Source organism: Salvelinus fontinalis, chromosome 8 (assembly GCF_029448725.1).
Source record: "Salvelinus fontinalis isolate EN_2023a chromosome 8, ASM2944872v1, whole genome shotgun sequence".
NCBI classification, from domain to species: domain Eukaryota; kingdom Metazoa; phylum Chordata; class Actinopteri; order Salmoniformes; family Salmonidae; genus Salvelinus; species Salvelinus fontinalis.
The window spans coordinates 7,535,669-7,555,730 of NC_074672.1; the positions used below are offsets into that span (position 1 = coordinate 7,535,669).

Sequence of the window (20,062 nt, forward strand, 5' to 3'; positions counted from 1 at the left end):
ATGCACTAACTGGATAAGAGTGTCTGCTAAATGACTAGAATGTAACTGTAGATAACAGATTATGGCGCCGGCTCACACATTAAAAAGCACACCACGCACACACACAATGACAAACAGAAGGTTGGTTTGACACATTTTTTATTCATTTTTTAGAATTATTATTAGTGATCCACTGACGTTGGTTAATGTTTTGCCCTTTATGCCAAGCGAAAAACAAGATCAGATATGGAAGGATAAGCTGGGAGTCAATGGAACAGTTTATATCAGTGAGGAAACCAAAATGGTGACAAACAATCCCTTTTGTTTGTGGCCCCGGTTGGGTGTGAAAATGCTTGTCTGGGAGTGTGTGTGGATGTGGAGATAAAGTGGGATCGGTAAACTGCCTATAATTAGTAGCCCATCATTATCTACTCTGCAATGCTTATGGATTAGGCTTGATTGAACGGAAAATGGGCACAGGTAATGATGGTAACTCATCCTCACCTCTTTCTATACGGTATCTCTCTGTCTCCCTCTTTCTCTCTCTCTCTTCCCCTTTCCTGCTCGTGAGATGTGGAAGTGGGAAGTTTACGTACTCCTTAGCCAAATACATTTACTCAGTTTTTCACAATTCCTGACATTTAACGCTAGTAAAAATTCCCTGTCTTAGGTCAGTTAGGATCACCAGTATATTTTAAGAATGTGAAATGTCAGAATAATAGTAGAGAGAATGATATTATTATTTTTTTTCATCACATTCCTAGTGGGTTAGAAGTTTACATACACTCAATTAGTATTTGGTAGCATTGCCTTTAAAATGTTTAACTTGGGCCAAACATTTTGGGTAGCCTTCCTCAAGCTTCCCACAATAAGTTGGGTAAATTTTGTCTCATTCCTCCTGAAAGAGCTGGTGTGACTGAGTCAGGTTTAGTGGCCTCCTTTCTAGCACATGCTTTTTCAGTTCTGCCCACAAATTTTCTATAGGCTTAAGGTCAGGACTTTGTGATGGCCACTCCAATACCTTGATTTTGTTGTCCTTAAGCCATTTTGCCACAACTTTTGAAGTATGCTTGGGATCATTGTCCATTTGGAAGACCCATTTGCAACCAAGCTTTAACTTCCTGACTGATGTCTTGAGATGTTGCTTCAATATATCCACATAATTTTCCTACCTCATGATGCCATCTATTTTGTGAAGTGCACCAGCCCCTCCTGCAGCAAAGCACCCCCACAACATGATGCTGCCACCCCCGTGCTTCACGGTTGGGATGGTGTTCCTCGGCTTGCAAGCCACCCCCTTTTTCCTCTAAACATAACGATGGTCATTATGGCCAAACAGTTATATTTTTGTTCCATCAGACTAGAGGATATTTCTCCAAAAAGTGCGATCTTTGTCCCCATGTGCAGCTTTTCTATGGCAGTAGCAGTGGCTTCTTCCTTGCTGAGCATATTTTCATGTTATGTCGATATAGGACTTGTTTTACTATGGATATAGATACTTTTGTACCTGTTTCCTCCAGCATCTTCACAAGGTCCTTTGCTGTTGTTCTGGTACCTTCCGGCGTTTTGAAATTGCTCCCAACGATGAACCAGACTTGTGGATGTCTACAATTTTTTTCTGAGGTCTTGGCTGATTTCTTTTGATTTTACCATGATGTCAAGCAAAGAGGCACTGAGTTTGAAGGTAGGCCTTGAAATACATCCACAGGTACACCTCCAAATGATGTCAATTAGCCTAATAGAAGCTTCTAATGCCATGACATCATTTTCTGGAATTTTCCAAGCTGTTTAAAGGCACAGTTAACTTAGTGTATGTAAATGTTTGACCCACTGGAATTGTGGTACAGTGAATTATAAGTGAAATAATCTGTCTGTAAACAATTGTTGGAAAAACTACTTGTGTCATGCACAAAGTAGATGTCCTAACCGACTTGCCAAAACTATAATTTGTTAACAAGAAATTTGTGGTGGTTGAAAAACAAGGTTTAATGACTCCAACCTAAGTGTATGTACACTTCCGACTTCAATTCTATATAGCAATTGGAGGATACCACATTTTCTTCCGACCACCCATTTATGGGAGAGTGTCTCTCTCTGTACTCTTTGCTGCCTCAATACTCTCCCTCTCATTTACCCTCTCTCATTTCTTCCTCCCTCTCTCTCTCTCTCGAGCTGTGTTTCATCCTACCCTCTCCCCTCCGTCCTCAGAGTAATCTCATGTCCCCCCCCCCCCCGTCTCCATCAGGTTAATACTGTGTGCAGAGCCTTCAGAAAGTATTCATATCCCTTGACTTATTCCACATTTTTCTGGGTTACAACCTGAATTCAAAATGGATTCAATCCATTTTTGTTGTGTTACTTTCGGTGCTTCACAGATCAAGCCGGTCTATATCAGGGCAGATGACGCCATATTATAGTGAGCACGGCGCCAATACATTGGAACACTTTACAATGCAGGAATGTACCGGTAGCTTTGAGCTATTGTCGGCTAACTTTTCTTGCTAGCTGACAGCTAAAGCTCACATCCATTCACTACCCGAGTACTTTGTTTGTAATAATATGTAAACCATACTTTTTGTAGCTGATTTCAAAGATGATTACCACCCAGGGCCTCCCGGGTTGCACAGTGGTCTAAGGCACTGCATCACAGTGCTAGCTGTGCCACCAGAGACTCTGGATTTGAGCCCAGGCTCTGTCGCAGCCGGCCGTGACCTGGAGGCCCATGGGGCGGTGCACAATTGGCCCAGCGTCGTCCGGGTTAGGGAGGGTTTGGCCGGCAGGGATATCCTTGTCTCATCGCGCACTAGCGACTCCTGTGGCGGGCCGGGCGCAGTGCACGCTGACAGGTCGCTAGGTGTACGGTGTTTCCTTCGACACATTAGTGCGGCTGGCTTCCGGGTTGGAGGCGCGCTGTGTTAAGAAGCAGTGCGGCTTGGTTGGGTTGTGTTTCGGAGGATGCATGGCTCTCGACCTTCGCCTCTCCCGAGTCTGTATTGTTGCAGCGATGAGACAAGACAGTAACTACTAACAATTGGATACCACGAAATTGGGGAGAAAAAGGGGGTACATTTTTTAAAATATATATATAAAAGCTGATTGCAGCCCAAAAAGTTAATCATTCACTTATTTGGTCTCTCCCACATCTCTCCCAAACATGATCTATTGCCTCAGCAAACTGACTGTGCTCCAACTGGCCACCCCGCTCCTGCCTTGATGTCATTACTGGTTAAAGAGACAGCGCACATTTTAAAAAAATAAGCTACTTCTATCCAAATGTTGTTGATCAGTACAATAAATTAAGTCCCAAACGGAAGGGAAATAGATTGTCATCTGTAGCCCCATGAAATCAGCCAAAACAAGCTCAATAATTCGATGCATTCACACACTGCTATTGAATAGGCTATCACCTGTATTGTGCGTAGGCCTATGCGACAGCTCTATTTACCCAGTTTATGAATAGAGATTTACAATTCAAATAAATTATCATTATTGTTATGTACTTGGATTTGTAAAAACAATTGATTCATTAATGCATACATGGATCTATGAAAATTTGTTCATTTGCCATTCTGTGACTTTGGCTAATATGCCTTATTTGTTTTGCTGTGGTATCGTTTTGTGAAACTAAACCTGGTATCGAAGTTAACATTTTAGTATCCTGACAATACTACCGTCAGTATAGGAACTCGGGCTTCCTGTTTGTTTTTCACACTGGAATGTATCAACGGGCTCAATTGTTGTGCTCCGCTATCTCCTCGCTCCCCTCCTCCGTCTGGCGTGCGGCTCGCAGAACGAAGTGGCTTATGAAAACTACAGCTGAGATATTGAATTATTTTCATGTTGAAAAGGCAGTACGGGGGCTGAAGTGTTTAGATTTAAGAAGGTTATCTGTTGTGTGTGTGACAGAGTTATTAGCCTTTTAATATGACTTTTAGCGTGTGTGTACATGCAAAAAAAAAAACAGCTGACACATTAAGAGAAATCCAGACATTTAAATCCTGTTAAAGCTGGACTCCTTAATAGGTGAAACTGACACTTCTGTTTGGAATATTACATTAACAACAAAAATTGAGCAAAAAGTTTTTGCATGCGGGATAGAAAATGTGCTGCACTTTTTTTTCTCGCTGCTGGACGCTCCTCACCTCAGTTTCATCAACAAAATAAAAACAATAACAAAGGCTCTGCGGATTCAATCTTTAAAGGAGCACCCCCCACATACTCCCCTCCCTCCCCAGCGCTTAGATGTTGGCCAATCACAAATATCACTACATACATGGTGGCCCTTTTGTCAACAGGCAGGAGAAAAATTTCCAAACCCCTGGCCCTTGAGTGCATCCAGGAGTCCTTCTCTGTAGTGTGAGGTTTTTGTGGCCGATTTTCCAGACTCAAAAGCATGTAAGCGAGAGCGACAGCTGCAGTCAAATAAGGTCTTTGAAGAACTACATCAAATGGGAAAATTATCTCCCAGCTAGTGGGCTGACAGCGGCAGCGGAGTGGAGCGGCGGCAGATGGACAACGTGAGGGCAACATAGAGGGGCGGCGAGGGGCGATGCTTTGTGTGTTGTCTGTGGTAGGGTGGCCAAGTGGATGCTGGGGAGGAGGAGGGGCTTTTATTCATTGTCTGCATCCCTTGCTCTCTGCTCTCTCATCTTTCTCCCTCGTTCTCTAGCTCAGGGTCTTAAACCTTTTCTTGCCAAGGGACACTCTCCAAGACAAACCGGCGACCCAGGGACCCCCATCATACGTTATTAAAAAAATACAAATAAACTTGTCTTGTCTTCAGGTGAATGATAATGGAAAGGAGAAAAAACGAATCAACATTTTAATGCACCACAGGCTAAAATGACATTTTTGCATATACTTATCAATTTAGTCCCTAAAAGTACACATTTTAATGTCAAAATGTTGATGAAAATGTATATTTTTGTTAGTTTATCATGCTACCATCGTCAACAGTTCATGAATTATAACTACTTTAAAATGATCATGCATCCATAATTTCAAAGGTCACTACATTGAATCACTCGTCATGTTAAAGCACATTTCATCGATAATGTTACAAACTCCACCAAATGGAGTAACTTACTTTTGAAAAGATGGTGATTGGGTCTAAATAGGCGTTTGGTAGTTTAAATTCAGGGTGCTGTAAAACTTAAATTAAACACATTCTCAAATAGCTGTCTGTCGCTTTTGATAAATTATCTAAATGATTTAGGTGAATTGTTTACGAGTGAACTTCCCGTGAGTAGCGTATAGATTGTGACAAATAAGATACAGCAGATCTCTATTGCACTCCACACTTCCCTCTCCCACCTGGACAAGAGGAACACCTACACTACCAGTCAGAAGTTAGACACACCTAATCATTCCAGAGTTTTTCTTTATGTTTCGAAACTTCCTTTCCTGTGGCGGTCCTCATGAGAGCCAGTTTCATCATAGCGATTGATGGTTTTTGTGACTGCACATGAAAAAACGTTCAAAGTTCATGAAATTTCCCACATTGACTGACCTTCATGTCTTAAAAGAATGATGGACTGTCATTTCTCCTTGCTTATTTGAGCTTTTCTTGCCATAATATGGACTTGGTCCTATTACCAAATAGGGCTATCTTCTGTATAAAACCCCTACCTTGTCACAACACAACTGATTGGCCCAAACGCATTAAGAAGGAAAGCAATTTCACAAATTAACTTTTAACAAGGCACACATGTTATTTGAAATGCATTCCAAGTGACTACGCCACGAAGCTGGTTGAGAGAATGCCAAGAGTGTGCAAAGCTGTCATCAAGGCAAAGGGTGGCTACTTTGAAGAACCTCAAATATAAAATGTAATTTGATTTGTTTAACACTTTTTTGGTTAATACATTATTTAATGTGTTGTTTCATAGTTTTGATGTCTTCAGTATTATTCCGCAATGTAGAAAAGAGTACAAATAAAGAAAAACCCTTGAATGAGTAGGTGTGAATGATTCACTTTTGACTGATACTGTATGTTTATACAGTACCATTTTATTACCCAAAAATATATTTGTGTCCACATTTAACTGGTGAAAGTTGATTCTGATATGATTAAGGGGAAAATATTTGGGTGTGGTGCTTTATTTTGACCTCCCGTCATTATAATTGGAAGAGGAAGTCTAACAGCCTATTAGCTAGAGCGTTAACTCCAAACACTTTTAAAAACAATTTTTAAACAAAGGTTAGCCATGTGTTGGGTAAAAATGAATGTCCAAATCAAGAAAGCTTACCAGCAGCCAACGGCATTTGCCTCACTGGTAACCTAATTGCGGGTGCTTTTTCAAAGCCTTTGTCAGATACCTCAGTGAGTATAATTGTCTCCAGTGAGTGTAATTTCCTTTATATTAGGATTTGATAAATCATTAGAAAGAAGATAGTCTCCTCTTTTCTGCAGTAGGTATGTAATTCAAAATGTGTTCATTATTTTGGGATATTCATAAAAACATTGAAGTAAAAAAATATTTATATTCATATATAGATTTTATTTTGCGGACCCCGGTTGAATACCCCTGCTCTAGCTCCCCACCTAATGAGGGTTGTACGCTGAACAAAAATATAAACGCAACGTGCAACAATTTCAACATTTTTAACGAGTTACAGTTCATATAAGGAAATCAGTCAATTTAAATACTGTCACATTCCTGACCTGTTTTCCTTGTTTTTGTATGTGCTTAGTTGGTCAGGGCGTGAGTTGGGGTGGGCATTCTATGTTATGTGTTTCTATGTTGGGTTAAATGTGTTGCCTGATATGGTTCTCAATTAGGGGCAGGTGTTTGACGTTTCCTCTGATTGAGAACCATATTAAGGTAGGCTGTTCTCACTGTTTGCTTGTGGGTGATTGTTCCTGTGTCTGTGTCTGTCGCACCACACGGGACTGTTTCGTGTTCGTTCGTTCGTTCGTTCGTTCGTTTGGTTAGTCTGTTCCTGTTCTTTGTGTTATATTGTAAGTTCTCAAGTGCAGGTCTGTCTACGTCGTTTTGTTGTTTTGTAATTTTTCAAAGTGTTTTTTCGTGTTCGTCTTGTCTTTAAATAAATTCATTCATGTATTCATCTACCGCTGCGTTTTGGTCCGATCCCTACTCCTTCTCCTCATCCGAGGAGGAGGAGGAATTAGACAGCCGTTACAAATACATTAATTAGACCCTGATCTATGGATTTCACATGACTGGGAATACAGATATGCATCTGTTGGTCACAGATACCTTTAAAAAAAAGATAGGGGCGTGGATCAGAAAACCAGTCAGTATCTGGTGTGACCACCATTCGCCTCATGCAGCACAACACATCTTCACATAGAATTGATCAGGCTGTTGATTGTGGAATGTTGTCCCACTCCTCTTCAATGTCTGTGTGAAGTTGCTGGATATTGGAGGGAATTGGAACACACTGTCATACATGTCGATCGGTCAACTGGGACATTTTCTGCTTCCAGGAACTGTGTACAGATCCTTTCGACATGGGGCTGTGCATTATCATGCTGAAACATTAAGTGATGGCGATGGATGAATGGCGCGACTATGAGGCTCTGGATCTCGTCACGGTATCTCTGTGCAGTGAAATTGACATCGACAAAATGCAATTGTGTTCGCTGTCCGTAGCTTAAGCCTGCCCATACCATAACCCCACTGCCACCATGGGGCGCACTGTTCACAACGTTCACATCAGAAAGCTGCTCGCCCGCATGGTGCCCACAACGCAAGAATCTGCCCGGTATAGTTGAAACTGGGATTCATCTGTGAAGAGCACACTTCTCCAGCATGTCAGTGGACATTGAAGCTGAGCATTTGCAGTTTGAAGTTGGTAACAACGCCAAACTGCTGTTAGTGTCAAAATCCTGGTGAGAACGACGAGCATTCAGATGAGCTTCCCTGAGATGGTTTCTGACACAGTTTTCACAACCGGCTGGTCTCAGACGATCCCGCAGGTGAAGAAGCCTGATGTGAAGGTCCTGGGCTGGTGTGGTTACACGTGATCTACGGTTGTGAGGCCGGTTGGACGTACTGCAAAATTCTCTAAAATGACATTGGAGGCGGCATTCACTTCTATGAACATTCACTTCAATGAACATTCACTTCAATGAACATTCACTTCAATGAACATTCACTTCTATGAACATTCACTTCTATGAACATTCACTTCTATTGCAACAGCTCTGGCGAACGTTCCTGCAGTCAGCATGCCAATTATACGCTCCCTCAAAACAAGACATCTGTGGCTGTCAGAATGGTGGGTGTAGCTGGTGTATGCAGTCAGGCGCAGGAGAGCAGAGAATTGGGAGCAACGTAACTTTACTCAGAATAATGAATGGTGCAAGGTAAAACAATACACTTGCCCAAACACAAACATCAACTTTTACGCACGGGCAAGAAACAGCACCCGTCGAAATAACCAGTCACCAACATACCGAACAATGACCTAAAACAATCCCGCAAAACACCATGGGGAAAACAGAGGGTTAAATACATGAACAATAATTAGGGGGATGAAAAACAGGTGTAGAAACAAAGACAAAACAAATGGAAAATGAAAAGTGGATCGGCGATGGCTAGTAGACCGGCGACGCCGACCGCCGAGTGCCGCCCGAACAAGGAGAGGAACCGACTTCGGCTGAAGTCGTGACAGTGGCATTGTGTTGTGACAAAACTACACATTTTAGAATTGTGTTTTATTGTCCCAAGCACTATGTACACCTGTGTAATGATCATGCTGTTTAACCAGCTTCTTGCTATGTCAGGCCTGTCAGGTGGATGGATAAGCTCAAATTTGTTCCCAAAATTTGAGCGAAATGCGTATGGACAATTTCTGTGATCTTTTATTTCAGCTCAAGAAACATGTGACCAAAACTTTACATCTTGTTTCATATTTTTGTTCAGGTGTATATAGCGATTAGAGGACTCTGCCCAATCCCCCTGTCACGCCCTGACCTTAGTTATCTGTTTTTCTATATATTTTGGTTAGGTCAGGGTGTGACTAGGGTGGGTACGCTAGTTTTGTATGTCTAAGGTTTTTGTATGTCTAGGAGTATTGTATGTCTAGGGGTTTTGTATGTCTATGTTGGCCTGATATGGTTCCCAATCAGAGACAGCTGTTTGTCGTTGTCTCTGATTGGCGATCATATTTAGGTAGCCATTTGCCTCGTTTGTGTTGTGGGATCTTGTCTACATTGAGTTGCCTGAGTGCACACCTGTAGCGTCACGTTTCGTTTGGTTGTTTGTTGTTTTGTTAGGCGAGTTTCAGTTGATTAAAATGATGTGGAACTCTACTCACGCTGCGCCTTGGTCTCATCTTTTTTTTTTTCACCTTTATTTAACCAGGTAGGCTAGTTGAGAACAAGTTCTCATTTGCAACTGCGACCTGGCCAAAATAAAGCATAGCAGTGTGAACAGACAACAACACAGAGTTACACATGGAGTAAACAATAAACAAGTCAATAACATGGTAGAAAAAAGAGAATCTATATACAATGTGTGCAAAAGGCATGAGGTAGGCAATAAATCGAATAATTACAATTTAGCAGATTAACACTGGAGTGATAAATCATCAGATGATCATGTGCAAGAAGAGATACTGGTGTGCAAAAGAGCAGAAAAGTAAATAAATAAAAGCAGTATGGGGGTGAGGTAGGTAAATTGGGTGGGTAGTTTACAGATGGACTATGTACAGCTGCAGCGATCGGTTAGCTGCTCGGATAGCAGATTTTTAAAGTTGTTGAGGGAGATAAAAGTCTCCAACTTCAGAGATTTTTGCAATTCGTTCCAGTCGCAGGCAGCAGAGAACTGGAAGGAAAGGCGTCCAAATGAGGTTTTGGCTTTAGGGATGATCAGTGAGATACACCTGCTGGAGCGCGTGCTACGGGTGGGTGTAGCCATCGTGACCAGTAAACTGAGATAAGGCGGCACTTTACCTAGCATAGCCTTGTAGATGACCTGGAGCCAGTGGGTCTGACGACGAACATGTAGCGAGGGCCAGCCGACTAGGGCATACAGGTCGCAGTGGTGGGTCGTATAAGGTGCTTTAGTAACAAAACGGATGGCACTGTGATAAACTGCATCCAGTTTGCTGAGTAGAGTATTGGAAGCTATTTTGTAGATGACATCGCCGAAGTCGAGGATCGGTAGGATAGTCAGTTTTACTAGGGTAAGTTTGGCGGCGTGAGTGAAGGAGGCTTTGTTGCGGAATAGAAAGCCGACTCTAGATTTGATTTTGGATTGGAGATGTTTGATATGAGTCTGGAAGGAGAGTTTGCAGTCTAGCCAGACACCTAGGTACTTATAGATGTCCACATATTCTAGGTCGGAACCGTCCAGGGTGGTGATGCTAGTTGGGCGTGCGGGTGCAGGCAGCGAACGGTTGAAAAGCATGCATTTGGTTTTACTAGCGTTTAAGAGCAGTTGGAGGCCACGGAAGGAGTGTTGTATGGCATTGAAGCTCGTTTGGAGGTTAGATAGCACAGTGTCCAGGGAAGGGCCGGAAGTATACAGAATGGTGTCGTCTGCGTAGAGGTGGATCAGGGAATCGCCCGCAGCAAGAGCAACATCATTGATGTATACATATGTATCTTTATGACGAACGCGACACCCCCTCCCCTGTGGAGCGATTTCAGTGCCAACAGAAATTGTATTTGAATTCTATCATTTTTAATTTTTATTAGGATATTGAATTTAATATTGTTTTTATTTGTGATTCACAAGTCATGGAATTCCTGAATGTGTATGAAGCATTAATAAACCCAGTGCAAAACACTGGATCACAGGGAGAAAACAGACAGACAGCCTGCCTCACTGCCTGGGAGATCACTCAAACCCTCCTCCTTGCTTTGTTCACCATCCTCTCCGCGATGCTGTATATTCTATTCTCTGTAATGGTTTTTGTAGTGCAGGGTCGTGTCCTCCTACTCCCCACTACTACTACCATGTCTTCTTCTTCAGCTAAAGTGAATGTTTCAGCATTGCAGTATTCCTCTAATTCTCTACCTCTATACCGCTGGTTATTATCCCAAGCCTAACCTGGCTTGTGTCTACCACTTCAGCACCACCAGAGAGATGAGCTCATTGGCAGTGAGGAGCATTCTAATTTAGGAGGTAGCCATGTGACTGTTCATCCTCCTACTTCTCCAGCCTTTCAAATGGTAGTAATGAGAAAATACAGGCAGGAAGTCTCTGAAGTTTTTGGGGTCGGCGCGTTCTGCTTGTTACGCCAGTCGCATTCGCCCAGGCAATATGCCTCCTTGTCTGAGTCTGAGAGGAAAGGCTTATCGCTGCAGTTGCGAGGGGCGATGCTCCGTAACTGGACAAGCCCCTTAACATTCAAATCAAAACGACCCCCCCTCTGTTCTTTCTCGCCCTTCTTTCCTTGCCTGTCAAGGCACCTGCGAAGGCGACAGAAAAAAATGTGAATGTGATGGTATTTCAATAAGGATGAAGGGAATGGAAAGCAAACCAATGTAAACCCTTAACTACAGTTGCTAGTGGTTTCAATGGGTTTCAGTGGCCGTGTCCAAAATATGGCTTGCCTATTACTTACTTAAACTGCATACTGTGTACAGTCGTGGCCAAAAGTTTTGAGAATGACACAAATTAATTTTCACACAATCTGCTGCCTCAGTTTGTATGATGGCAATTTGCATATACTCCAGAATGTTAAGAGTGATCAGATGAATTGCAAAGTCCCTCTTTGCCATGTAAATGAACTGAATCCCCCCAAAAAACATTTCCACTGCATTTCAGCTCTGCCACAAAAGGACCAGCTGACATGTCAGTGATTCTTTCGTTAACCAAGGTGTGAGTGTTGACGAGGACACGGCTGGAGATCACTCTGTGATGCTGATTGAGTTCGAATAACAGACTGGAAGCTTCAAAAGAAGGGTGGTGCTTGGAATCATTGTTCTTCCTCTGTCAACCATGGTTACCTGCAAGGAAACACATGCCGTCATCATTGCTTTGCACAAAAAGGGCTTGACAGGCAAGGATATTGCTGCCAGTAAGATTGCACCTAAATCAACCATTTATCAGATCATCAAGAACTTCAAGGAGAGCAGTTCAATTGTTGTGAAGAAGGCTTCAGGGTGCCCAAGAAAGTCCAGCAAGCACCAGGACCGTCTCCTAAAGTTGATTCAGCTGTGGGAAATGGGGCACCACCAGTACAGAGCTTGCTCAGGAATGTCAGCATGCAGGTGCAAGTGCATCTGCACGCACAGTGAGGGGAAGACTTTTGGAGGATGACCTGGTGTCAAGAAGGGCAGCCAAGAAGCCACTACTCTCCAGGAAAAACATCAGGGACAGCCTAATATTCTGCAAAAGGTACAGGGATTGGACTGCTGAGGACTGGGGTAAAGTCATTTTCTCTGATGAATCACCTTTCCGATTGTTTGGGGCATCCGGAAAAAAAGCTTGTCCGGAGAAGACAAGGTGAGCGCTACCATCAGTCCTGTGTCATGCCAACAGTAAAGCATCCCGAGACCATTCATGTGTGGGGTTGCTTCTCAGCCAAGGGAGTGGGCTCACTCACAATTTTGCCTAAGAACACAGCCATGAATAAAGAATGGTACCAACATCCTCCGAGAGCAACTTCTCCCAACCATCCAGGAACAGTTTGGTGATGAACAATGCCTTTTCCAGCATGATGGAGTACCTTGCCAAAAGGCAAAAGTGATAACTAAGTGGCGCTGGGAACAAAACATTAATATTTTGTGTCCATGGCCAGGAAACTCGCAAGACCTTAATCCCATTGAGAACTTGTGGTCAATCCTCAAGAGGCGGGTGGACAAACAAAAACCCACAAATTCTGACGAACTCCCAGCATTGATTACGCAAGAATGGGCTGCCATCAGTCAGGATGTGGCCCAGAAGTTAATTGACAGCATGTCAGTGCGGATTGCAGAGGTCTTGAAAAAGAAGGGTCAACACAGCAAATATTGACTCTTTGCATCTTTGCTTTCTGGTGCCCAGAGCTGCTGAGGCATCACCCACGTGGGCATCATACATTATATAGTGAAGGAGAAGTCCAGTTGCTACACAACTCAGGGAGGTTTCCAGAGTAGCTAGCCCTCTACAAGATCGTCACCAGACTCCATCTTCACCAACAGCAGGGAGGTTCCAGCAGCCATCTCCCTGATCAGGTCATGAACTGTCCCTCTCCGCCTTTGGAAGATGCATGCACTCAAAGACTAGGCCTCTATTGGTTGACCTAGCCAAATATAGCTAGGCTACTCATGGTGATGTTTTGCTTGTTTTTTGCTTTTGATGCACTTTGAGATTATGAAAAGTTATACAGAAATTAAATAAATTATTATTATACCAAAGATGGTTTATTTAGTTTAGAGCGAAAATCTCTGACGGACAAGAGGCTGACACGTAAGCATCAATAAAAAAGCAATAGCAAGAGTAGTGTGGGTTGATTTTTTTCATTCAAATTATCTCATTGTTACCATGCACCTGCAACAAGAGAGCTCAAATGTGCGATTGCAATATTTATGTTCAAATGTTCAAAGTAAAACACCAACAGTACATTTTATTATTCTATTCAATGAGATCAGACCCTTTTTGCAGTAACTTTTTGGACTCATCACGTGCGCTACTGTTTATTATCTCTCACTTTACTCCTACCTATATGTACATATCTACCTCAATAACCTCGTACCCCTGCACATCGACTCTGTACTGGTACTCTGTGTATATCACCAAGTTATCGTTACTCATTGTGTATTTTTTACTAATTGTATTATTACGTGTTTTACTTTTCTATTATGTCTCTATTTTCTGTATGTCTGCATTGTTGGAAGTAAGCATTTCACTGTTCTTCAACACATATGCTCTACAAAGCATGTGACAAATAACATTTTATTTCATTTGAAATGTAGGCTACCGCGTTACTAACGTTAGCTATAGCTAGCGGCAGTGAATAGTGCAGTGGCCACATGACTTACTCAACCTTTTGTTGCGGCATTTCTCCTGCCGTGGTCACCACTTAATTAAATGCCTGATTGTCATCAGACCCAGCAACCGTTTGAACACAAGCCCTAGGATAATGTTAAATATTAAATTGTCGCTCAACAGCAAGCAAGTAATCCTGTAGCTAATGTTACTTTTCAAACAGTTACAGGTTCTCGTACTATTAAAGCACATACACTATATATACAAAAGTATGTGGACACCCTTTCAAATTAGTGGATTCGGCTATTTCAGCCACACCCGTTGCTGACAGATGTATAAAATCGAGCACACCGCCATGCAATCTCCATAGACAAACATTGGCAGTAGAATGGCCTTACTGAAGAGCTCAGTGACTTTCAACTTGACACTGTCATAGGATGCCACCTTTCCAGCAAGTCAGTTCGTCAAATGTCTGCCCTGCTAGAGCTGCCTCGGTCAACCGTAAGTGCTGTTATTGTGAAGTGGAAATGTCTAGGTGCAATAACGGCTCAGCCGCGAAGTGGTACGCCACACAAGCTCACAGAAGTGCGTGTAGAAATTGTCTGTCCTCGGTTGCAACACTCATTACAGAGATCACTATGCGCAATGCCAAGCACCATCTGGCAGTCCGACGGATGAATCTGGGTTTGGCGGATGCCAGGAGAACGATACCTGCCCCAATACATAGTGCCAACTGTAAAGTTTAATGGAGGACGAATAATGGTCTGGGGCTGTTTGTCATGGTTTGGGCTAGGCCCCTTAGTTCCAGTGAAGGGGAATCTTAACGCTACATCATACAATGACATTCTAGACAATTCTGTGCTTCCAACTTTGTGGAAACAGTTTGGGGAAGGACCTTTCCTGTTTCAGCATGACAATGCCCCCATGCACAAAGCGAGATCTATACAGAAATGGTTTGTCAAGATTAGTGTGGAAGAACTTGACTGGCCTGCACAGAGCCCTGACCTCAAACCCATTGAACACCTTTGGGATGAATTGGAACGCTGACTGCGAGCCAAGCATAATCACCCAACAGTACCCGACCTCCTTAATGCTCTTGTGGCTGAATGGAAGAAAGTCCCCGCAGGAATGTTCCAACATCTTGTCGAAAGCCTTCCCAGAAGACTGGAAGCTGTTATAGCAGTAAAGGTGGGACCAACTCAATATTGGCCCATGATTTCGGAATGAGATGTTCGATGAGCAGGTGTCCACATACTGTTTGTCATGTGATGTAGCTAGCTAGCTAAAGGCATGGCAGGCAGCAGATTTGTTTTCAAAGATGTAACGTTACGATGAAATAGTCATGATCATTTTAAGAAGAACAAAAATGACTTATATTTCAACACCACCACAGAAGTGCTATTCGCCAAGTTGTTGGGTTGTTTACTTGAAGAGATCTAAAGTTAACTATCAAAACTAGCAGCCCTTCTCTTCCAATGCATTGTGACTGTGAAATTCCCCAAAATTGTGCTGCGAATTCTACGAAATGAAAAGCTGAAATACGTATGGCATCGTGGCATTTAAAACTTGATTTTTGAAAATGCACATACTATTTTCACATACTGAGAATGTGTCATGAGCGATTACGTTGCTTCCCGCTATTCTTTTTGTATTCGGTAGCACATCCCCATGTCTAATTGATCAGCTGTTGTCAAAGCCGAAGTGAGTATGACAAGCAACATTTATAGTATACTATCTTTTTCGAAATGTCACATACTTTCTTTTTTTTAAACAGCCTACTATTTAGGACGCAAGTATATTCGGGCATGGACAACGTGTCTGACATGGTTCAATTGTGAACATGGTTTAGAGTCTGTTGTAGTCATAGAGGTGTGTGTCTATGCCTCAGCTGAATTTGTATTCATGATCTGTACATGAATGCCTAAATACAGCCAAACCCCTCTGAATTGTACTGACCTTTTGGTTTGCTGTGCTTTCTCTTTTCCTTGCAGTCAATGAATCATTCCACATCTAGATTAACCATGTTTTATTTTTAGCTTTTAGTAATGTGGCTAGTCTTTCTGAGGCTAGAGCAATGCGGAGATTGATCCCATGTGCTGGGTTAATGGTGCACTGCTATGGGCCTGCATCTACCTTTACTCATTTTCAGGGTGGTAACAGATTCTCTGAGCGGAGTTGAGTGGTTGGAAATCCCGCTCATCACTCCTGGATCATGTCCTTACTCTGCTAAAAACCACTTCATGCTCAATTCGCTCCATTCATTTAATCACAGTTTAACCAACAGCAATTAATTTTTGTGACTACCTGGACCTACCAATTGATTTTTAAGTATTAAAACCAAACCATATGGAATGTAATGAAAAATATTTGAATAAACATGAAAAGGTGAATGGGATATACATTTTAAAATAAATTATAAAAATAGTTTATTTATTTACTGTCCTATCCTGATGAAATGGTCCCCAACCCTATTCCCTAGACACCCACCTGAGAGACCCATACACTAAGGAGATATTTTCTATGGGTCTACTTTAAGTAGCCTATACGCAGCCAAATCAGAAAAATGAATGTGGTCAGAGACCTACTAAAGCAGCACCACCCCTTCAAGACTCTGAGCCTGCCCGGCAGGGTTGGTCCTACGAAGCCAAATCCCCCTGATGGGAGAGCATAATATTCAAGGAAATTCTCAAAGCTGCTAATGAGAACCTTGATGACCTTGTACCCAGCCGGTGGGGATTCCGGTGGGGTGCCCCCACCCAGGTAGTGGCAGTGCTGGCAACACTAGCTGCACTAACACTAGCTGCAGTCACACTCTGGTGGCACCAAATAATCAAAGGTCTGACTGCACAGAGATGCTTAGGGAAATGGTCACAACGGGGGACCAGCATGTGTGTGTTTCAGGGGAAGGGGGTGTACCTGATCTCCATCACCTAGGACTTGACAATTTGCTAAATGTTGCATGCCTTCTCAAACAGCTGCAACTGTATATGCGTTAGTAAATCATGTCCTTTCTTGAGTTGGGCTCTGGGATGGAACAACTGTTGAACATCTGAGCTTATGATTGTTTGTGGGGGAAAGGGGTTGTGTGTGTGTGTGTGTGTGTGTGTGTGTGTGTGTGTGTGTGTGTGTGTGTGTGTGTGTGTGTGTGTGTGTGTGTGTGTGTGTGTGTGTGTGTGTGTGTGTGTGTGTGTGTGTGTGTGTGTGTGTGTGTGTGTGTGTGTGTGTGTGTGTGTGTGTGTAACCCACATCTGTTGCTAGGGGGGTAATGATGTAAGGGACAATATAAACTCAGCAAAAAAAGAAACGTCCGTTTTTCAGAAACCTGTCTTTCAAAGATAATTCGTAAAAATCCAAATAACTTCACAGCTCTTCATTGTAAAGGGTTTAAACACTTTTCCCCATGCGTGTTCAATGAACCATAAACAATTAATGAACATGCACCTGTGGAACGGTCGTTAAGACACAACAGAAGGCCAGCATCCCGGAGTTGCCTCTTCAATGTTGACGTTGAGACTGGTGTTTTGCCAGTACTATTTAATGAAGCTGCCAGTTGAGGACTTGTGAGGCATCTGTTTCTCAAACTAGACACTCTAATGTACTTGTCCTCTTGCTCAGTTGTGCACTGGGGCCTCCCACTCCTTTCTATATTCTGGTTAGGGCCAGTTTGCGCTGTTCTGTGAAGGGAGTAGTACACAGCCTTGTACAAGATCTTCAGTTTCTTGGCAATTTCTCGCATGGAATAGCCTTCATTTCTCAGAACAAGAATAGACTGACGAGTTTCAGAAGAAAGTTGTTTGTTTCTGGCCATTTTGAGCCTGTAATCGAACCCACATATGCTGATGCTCCAAATACTCAACTAGCCTAAAGATGAGCAGTTTTTGAGCAGTTTTATTGCTTCTTTATTGAGCACAACAGTTTTCAGCTGTGCTAACATAATTGCAAAAGGGTTTTCTAATGATCAATTAGTCTTTTAAAATGATCAACTTGGATTAGCTAACACAATGTGCCATTGGAACACATGAGTGACGGTTGCTGATAATGGGCCTCTGTACGCCTATGTAGATATTCCATTAAAAAATCAGCCGTTTCCAGCTACAATAGTCATTTACAACATTAACAATGTCTACACTGTATTTATGATCAATTTGATGTTATTTTAATGGACAAAAATGTGCTTTTCTTTCAAAAACAAGGACATCTCTAAGTGACCCCAAACTTTTGAACGGTAGTGTATATTATAATTGATCAACCCTACAAGCAAACCAAGACTCTATTATTATGGTGGCAGATTATAATAATACCAATATAAATATAAATACTGTTTTAAATACCTCTATGGACCATAAAGGAAATCACACTACAAACTATCACGCACATGCACTTGAGGAAATCACGAATGCCATAGATATATTGGAACTAGTGGATATATGAAGCTTAAATATCCTGACCTAGTGAGATATACAAGGAGGAGGCTCAATCAAGCTAGTCGTCTTGACTACTTTCTTATGTCATTCTGTCTGGAACCAAAAGTTTAAAAAGTGTTGATAGGGGACAAAATACGGTTGGACCATCAAATAATTGCCCATATATATTACTCTTACAGAATGTCCACATGGGCGAGTATATTGGACATTTAATCAAAGCCAATGTTGGAGAATCTCATATAAAATGGGATAAAGTTGTTTTATAATTTTTTTTCTTGTAAGTATGCCAAAAGGTTTTTTAGCAAAATAACCAAATCAAAACGGAAAGCTCCTTGAATGTGGAAATATGCCAGGCCTATTGGGCCAAAATCTATTATGGCCTCCGCTCCGCTCACATACTCTGGTTGGTAATACCTGTCACCAGTTGGCCAGCTCCATTTGCAGTATCACATCGAATTCGAACTGAAACAAAGACACGTTCGTTAGCGACACCACTCCGCCGTGTCTAGAAACAATTTGAAGACGAGAGAGGTAGAAAGAGAACAAAAGATGTCAAGATGTGAGGGATAGGTGTGAGACTTTGATCCGACGGCACAGGAAAAAAAAGCACTCTTCTTCCCTCTCCCAGATCCTAGACTCTCATTAAGGCGACGAGAGTCGACGCCCAAGATCCACCGGAAGAAGTAGAGCACAGTCTTCTGAGACAAACATCGCCTGAAGTAGAGGAATAACACTTTCTTTAATTGGAGATAGGGGGGGATAAAACAAGAAAGGGTACGCTGAAGGTTTGTGGATTACTATATCGTAGCATCCGTCCCTGAAGTGAAATTCATAGACAAAGCATTGCAACAAAATAGGGATATTGCACACGGATATACATTATTCCAAAAGTGGCAGTGCATACGGAATGAGAGTCTCGGCGCTTGTCAGAGGAACCCCACTTCCCTGGTGCATAGAGGGTGTTTGTTTTAATGCCTGTCATAAATATGTATCGGGGGTCTTCATCTGATGACGCTACTTTGTCGAGAATATGAGATACCAAAATAGACGTCCGCTAAATTAGAAGTTCCACCCACTCACATCGGCAGAATGATTCACTCCGGAGTGGCAGTCGTGTTTATTAAGTCGCTGGAAACAAAGTTCTCCATAGGGAAATACTGCTTTCTTCTTTTCAGAAAAGTACACATTCAGGGGCTCCCCTCAGCTGCCAGAAGAAGAGCACGCTAAAGCATAGCAATTCAGATTGTATTGTGAATGCAAAATCTCCTTCAATTGGCCGACAGCAAATGAATGCACATTGTTTGTACAGCCAGACATCTATGACCGTCTGGGAATCCTTAGTCGGGGCTGTCATGTAATTCTTCAGCCCAGAGTAACCCATCCACTGCACTTTTTCCACCTGCACACAAATAGGCTGACACGCTGTTGTGAAAAGGTAGCATGTGTACATCTTGTATTTAAACCTCTATGGAACTTGCTTACATGGTTGTGCTACTTATGGTAGACACTGTAGCTCCCTGGCCTTCTTGAACTCTCCAACGTGTTTTCAATGGATCTTCAACCAATGTTTCAGTCAATTAAAGACCACCGGGGTTGACATGATGATGGCTAATTGTGATAGTAGAGTCAAGTGCTCCTGCATAACCCATAGACAACACTCCCCCCACCCTCAAGCACACACATACACACACACATTTTGTTCTATCCTCATGGGGACCTAAAATTAACTTCAATTCAAAATCCTATTTTCCCTAAACCTTTCCCATAACC

At 42.4% G+C, this 20,062-nt stretch overlaps 1 protein-coding gene across 5 annotated transcripts in view; it reads left to right on the forward strand.

Annotated features, from left to right (window-relative positions):
* Positions 1-20,062, forward strand: part of LOC129860448 (agrin-like) — a 368,127-nt gene that overhangs the window by 202,295 nt on the left and 145,770 nt on the right. The gene's annotated exons all lie outside the window — the stretch shown is intronic.